General features: G+C 32.1%; 1 pseudogene across 1 annotated transcript in view; it reads right to left on the bottom strand.

Annotated features, from left to right (window-relative positions):
- LOC143237506 (uncharacterized) overlaps window positions 1-6201 on the bottom strand; it is a 167795-nt pseudogene extending 161594 nt beyond the window's left edge. Inside the window, exon 1 of the transcript XR_013020117.1 lies at window positions 5629-6201. The product of XR_013020117.1 is annotated as an uncharacterized LOC143237506 (transcript). The remainder of the gene's footprint in view (window positions 1-5628) is intronic.
- Window positions 6202-6666: the final 465 nt, after the last annotated feature.

A 6666-nucleotide genomic window follows, 5' to 3' on the forward strand; every position in this document is an offset into this window, starting at 1 on the left:
AAAATCTACATACCTAAACTGGCTAAATCTCATGAGACACTATAGGGTTTATGGCCGAAAATATTGTCAAAAGTGAGGGTATCCAGTTGATTAATCTAATCTTTATAACAGATACACAAGTAAAATATATGTAATTAGCTATACTGATGGCCGAGTTGATTATTAGTTTTGCTCTAAGTGCATAGATTACTATATCCAAAAGTTATTACATATACATATAAAAAAAATCAGCTTAATAAGAGTTAGATACCACTACAGATATTGAACTGTTTATCTAAACCAAAATCAGTTTAATAAGAGGTTGATACTACAACAGATATTGAACTATTTATCTAAACCAAAATGATACTACAACATTTATTGAACTATTTATCTTAACCAAAATCAGTTTCATAAGCGGTTGATACTACAACAGTTACTGAACTGTTTATCTAAATCAAAATGATACTACAAGAGATAATGAACTGTTTATCTAAACCAAAATGATACTACAACAGATAATGAACTGTTTATCTAAACCAAAATGATACTACAACAGATACTGAACTGTTTATCTAAACCAAAATGATACTACAACAGATACTGAACTGTTTATCCAAACCAAAATCAGTTTCATTAGAGGTAGATACTACAACAGTTACTGAACTGTTTATCTAAGCATTCCATCACGTCTTTGAACAAAATTTCAACTTCGTAAGTAATCCTGACACATATAAGACAACTGTATCTTAAATGTATTTATGCCCACAAAAACAGAGTAATAGACCATGTTGTGCTCAATGGGTATACGAACCTAAAAGCTAAATTCACAAAAAAATATCTTGTCACCTACAAAATCAGAAATAGGTTAATATTAGTCATTAAACCTTATCTTTCAGTTATCAAAAAAGAAATATATCACAAGTAACACATTAACAAAATTACACTAACCATCTTACTCTATAATTACCATACATTAATTTCCTGTAAGCCACTGTTGAAAAACTTAAAATCCATATAGCCATATACTATCACCAGTTCTTAAAATCACAATGGCAAATATTAACTTCTTTGTTGCTGTTTCACTCAGACTTTATTTCCTGAATAAATTCCTGTGTTGCTGTTTAGTAAACAAAAATAATTTCAGTTTCCACACAGTAAAAATATCACTAGCATATTACAGACATTTCAGCACAAACATACAAAAATGACTGGACCATTTGACACTTATTTATGTAACAGTCAATGACCATATAAAATTCCATGAACCTGCACAAAAGCATTTCTAAAATTCCCTTGATGCCTTAAACAAAAAACACCTTTCTTAGCTTTTCAAATATTCTTTAAGTTACCTGTGTCACAAAAATTGCTTATAATTTATCTTTACAAATACAAGTTGTAACACCTATAAGCTAGGATATAATTACTAATGACTGAAAACTGATAGATAAAAATTAATGGATTGGACAATATTATGAAACATTTTGAAAAAAAAATGTACTCCTGGAAAACATGGTGTTTAAATAACTATTCTATATCATAAATTTTACCTCTTTATTATCACCATGTAATTTACAAACATGGCCAAAATCAGAACTCATGAAAATTAGTAACTTAACTGGATAAACAGTTTAAGAACATGTTTGTTCATATTTCAAACTTCTAACATAACAGAAACAATTCTGTACATTTTGAACCACTGCATTTAACTGTAAATACTGAAATTATAAAAAATAATATAAATTAGGTAAGAAAAGGACTAGAAACATGCAAGGATAAGATGCAAATGTTCAGTAGGTAGAGAAAAATTAATTACACTGTGTTATGAAAAGGTAAGTGAAAAAAGAACCAACAACCCTTTACTGGTTATCTCATATCCTGTTTTCAAAATATTATCTGCAGATTGATAACGTGAAGGTCTTTGATTTTTTTTTGTACTGTATTCTGAAGATAACTGAATGAAAGGACACAAATGCTACATTTGTAAAAAAAAGTGAATTAGACTACAGTTAAGGCAAAGGGGCCAGTCTTAAAGAACTTTGACCCCTTTTAATGATCCCTTGTTTTTTATGTCATATTTATAAGTGCTTGTAACAGTAGGTCTCAAACATTTTAGTGAATATTGATTCATTAATATAATCTAAGCAATCTAACCCTAGTCAGGGAAACTTAACATATCTTTTTTTTTTTTTCATAATTGAACGGTGCCGAAAGAATTAACAAATATTTCTTTTTTCAACTTGTCATTAACAATTTATGAATTACAGTAAACATACCTATTCCAGGTTTCTAAGTCCAATTATTTTTATATTAATAAACAAGTTTTCAGTCAACAACTTCATACAAGCCTAATTTCTTATAGGCTTATAGCTTATAGGCATAGGCCTGTATTTCTAACTTCTATAGGCCTAACATTAGGCCTAAGTTTAATATCTTTTTTATTATTATCATTACGATTACCGTAACTCTTTTCATATAATTTTGCGCATGCTTTACTTGGCTTATCTTCAATAAATCATTCATGCTTACTTCCTCTATTGTTTTCCGTTAATGTCTACCAAGACCAACTTTCCTAATTCAAGCTTTTCGTTTCCAATAAGTAATCCTATCGGAACAAGTTGTTTCTGCCTACCACTCGCGTTTGTCATTCAATTCCTTCCAACAAATTTCTGTCATTCTTCTCTCAAGTATACTAATATGTTTAAACCAGCGCATCTTCTATTTCCTATATATGTTCAGCAGGTGTATTTACATGTTTGATTATTTCATCATCAGTTTTTCTCTCTACGTGGCTGATATTCATCATTCTTCGACAAAACCATATTTAAAATGCTTTCACCTATCCATTCGTTTCAACAGTTTCCATCATACGTTAACATAGGCTTTTTCTTCATGTTTAGATTAAGATATTTTCTGAGCAGTTCTTTGTGACAGAAGAGTGCTGATTTTTGCTATTTCTATTTTTTGTTAAGGCATATATTTTGTGGTAAATTTTGACATACTATCAAATTGCTGGATATGTGATTTTTATGAGTGCTTAATATATATGGTCCTACGAATATTCTTTAACAGAGGTTTCTCAAACTGTGGTGCACAGCCCCCTGAGAATTCACGATAGTGGTTAAAGGGGCCTGCAGTAATACATCAAATTTATGAAATTATCATTTACCGAGATAGTAACAAATAAAATAAAGTGGTATACATTATAAAACTAATGTAGTGATATACATAAATCGAAAGTTAATAATTGTAATTAACATAAATTAAATTATGTAAATTTGTTGTGCGCTTGACACCGTTGCCGGCCGATCGCAAAAAACAAGGTTGTTGATTTCCAGTTAGACTAACGCATCAGTACAGTTTGTACATCAGTGTTACAATTAATATTTATTACGGATCTTCGTTTGAAACTGTCAGACATTGGCCAAGAAATTCCCAAAATTGTTTCAATAAAGCAATATCATCCTTCATATTAAAGTAAGTCGTGTGATTGTTTTTAATTTTCTGAATTTAAAACTCTTTTCATTGTTGTTTTCTTAAAAAAGCGTAATAGCTCAGACCTTCAGATGTATTACTGTTGATGTATAGTATGTATATAGCTTGCTTTCATAATAAATTTATCTTAATATATGATAAAAGATACTGACATCTGCAGTATTCATAAATAGAAGTTACTAAAACTGATACTCAATGTGCAAAAAATGTGTTTCTTTTTAGTATAGCCACACTGGGTTATTTGTTATGTCCACCAAGGGGAATCAAACCCATGATTTTAGCGTTGATTTATCATCAGTCTTGTTGAATTTTTTTTAAAAAATCATAAGCTGCTAAATATAGTTTCAAACAAATAACAATGACATGTGGTTACATTTATTATTATTTGTTTTATAGAGGTTTTCGTTCCTGCGTTAAAGATATTTATTATCATTAAATTTTCCGATGATTATTTATAAAATTATCATTGTAACTTACTTACATGTACCTATGTCTTAGGGCCCGGCATAGCCAGGCGTGCGACTCGTTATCTGGAGGTCGCGGGTTCGAATCCCCGTCACACCAGACATGCTCGCCCTTTCAACCGTGGGAGCGTTATAAGATGACGGTCAATCCCACTATTCGTTGATAAAAGAGTAGCCCAAGAGTTGGCGGCGGGTGGTGATGACTAGCTGCCTTCCCTCTAGTCTTACACTGCTAAATTAGAGACGGCTAGCGCAGATAACCCTCGAGTAGCTTTGCGTGAAATTCCAAACAAACCAAAATCTATGTTTTAATTTACAAAAGTTATATGTACATATTCTTAAAGTATTGTTATTCGTATTACGGATGAAAATGATAGCCAAATATTTTTGAAAACAAACATATTACTTTCGAAGATACTAACTAATTGTTTAGAATCAATATTAACTTTCAAAGTTGTGAACAACTACAAAATTTCAACCATCTTTGTCAGCAAATTATTACTATTGTTGTGAGAAAACAACAGATGACTAGATATGAATAAATCCATATTGAAAACAGAGAAAACTCAAAATTATTTATAACTACTAGGGTTTTATTACAAATATTCATGTCCAACTGATACCATACAAGTTAAAATTTATTTTCTTATTTCAAATCTCTCTTTACATATATAAGCACACAAACGTATATTCTTTAACAATAGAAGTGTCGTGACGCTTAAAAATCAAAACCATTTTGACTGACATGATTATTCATAAACACAAAGCGTTACATATACATGTATATATATAAATCAGCTGCATGATGTCATCATATGTAGCCCTCAGTAACTAAGTGTACGCTCTCTCCCCAATGGCTTAGCAGGAAGCGTAAAGACTTATAACGCTAACGTTTGGGGTTCAATCCTTACAAACACCCAAAGTTGGAAGCTTAACACACAAAAACAATAATTATATTTTGATCAGGTATTTCAAGTAGGTGATCTTCCAAAAAATAAATAATACAAACGGATTGATATTTAATTGTCAAAATTTCCAAATTATTTTAGTTATAAAAAATCCCACTTGGTTATTTTCATGAAAGAAAAAAAACAACACCAGCCTGATTCACATTCAATCATATAAAATTTCGTTTCGATTTGTCTTTAGTTTTTGACAATATCATTCTTTAAAGCAAGTAATGTATTAACAATAGCAATGACAGTATTAATCAAAACAAAATAAATGGTTTAAAGGCACAGCATCATAAACCGACAGGCTTAAAGTTTTATCAAAAATCAGGTAAAATCTGCCCTTTTCGAATTTAAAATAAAAGATTGACAACCATCTCTTATTTCCCAAAAATTACTGACCAAGAAGCCTTTCGTGTAATACCAGAACTCGTCCATTGAGGTGGACGATGAGAGAGAAAAGAAAAGTCTCCGAAACGATATTAATGTATGTATTAAAACCTAAACTAACAGTTGAAGATAACGGAAATTTATGCAAACTTTCAACAAAAAATACCTTAATTATTAAGCAATCCTCTCACTTTAATCACGCCTACTTTTAAACGGAATAACTGCATCAGGTTTACATAATTAAGCTTCCTGGAACACTATTGGACGTTGTGTCTTTAGACAGAGGGTGTACAAACCGAACTTCCACTATCAAGTCGTCTGATGCGAAACAGACACGAATGCTTTCTTACCTGAACAACGAAGTTGTTGGAAGATGATGGTCCAAAACAAACCACGACTTCAGGTTAAATTAAAAGTGGAATATCTTTCTTGGAAGTAACATATGAATATATACACTAAATACGTTTGTCTATTTCTGTCTAGTTTGACGTTTCTGGTTTTGAACACAACATTCTGAACTGAGAAAATATATCCACAACTGATAACGTTTCCTTGAATTACTTTTACATCAAATGTAAGGCGGAAACGCTGAGAGGCGCGTAAACTTTTTATGTTTAAAAATCGATAAGTTCCTAACTGCGAGCGCCATTTTGTTTGTGTCAAGCTGCTGTTTGGGAGACACACGGCTGATCGCACCCAGGTGTTCTTCGTTTGTGAACGAGTCGCAGAGCTTCGGCGCAGTCCCACAAAGCAACGCTTCTCTCGCTATACCATGCGTAGTGCGGATAAGCCAACTTACAAGAAGTAAATTTAACGTTAACTTCGAAACGTTATCTGACTCGACATACGAATGTTGAAACTTCAGTCTGAGAAATTTCTTTCGGTGAGTGAGATTTTCTGCGTCTTTCCTCGATCCGACCCCAGAATACGATAGTGTTTGGAGAGGGTGTATATGCTAATTATTTTGCTCTATTCCATATTAAAACCTTCTACAGTGTGTTACTTAAATTTACTTTGTCGTGATTGGCTGCCCTTCACTACGTACGGGTGTTCCTTGTGGGTAAAGCAACTAATAATGACGTAGTTCACCCTAAGAGGCGGGAGTAAGAACCTGTCAATGTATAGCAGGGCATGATCTTGTGCCAAATCAGGATGACAGAGTTTACTTAAAAGCATCGCATCTCCTGACACACGGAAATCATGGCTGAAACTTTCTATTCACACTCGGAAGATCACAACTTCCTGGGACAGAACCGGAAACGCAAACATTTGTTTGCATTTGTTATTGTTTTGTACACTTTTTGAAAATTAAACTTTTTCAGTTTAATCATTCGAAGCATGATGACAAAGTACTTCTCTGAGTAGTTGATTATAGCAACTTAGAAGTT

Source organism: Tachypleus tridentatus, chromosome 2 (assembly GCF_004210375.1).
Source record: "Tachypleus tridentatus isolate NWPU-2018 chromosome 2, ASM421037v1, whole genome shotgun sequence".
In the NCBI taxonomy this organism is placed as follows: Eukaryota; Metazoa; Arthropoda; class Merostomata; order Xiphosura; family Limulidae; genus Tachypleus; species Tachypleus tridentatus.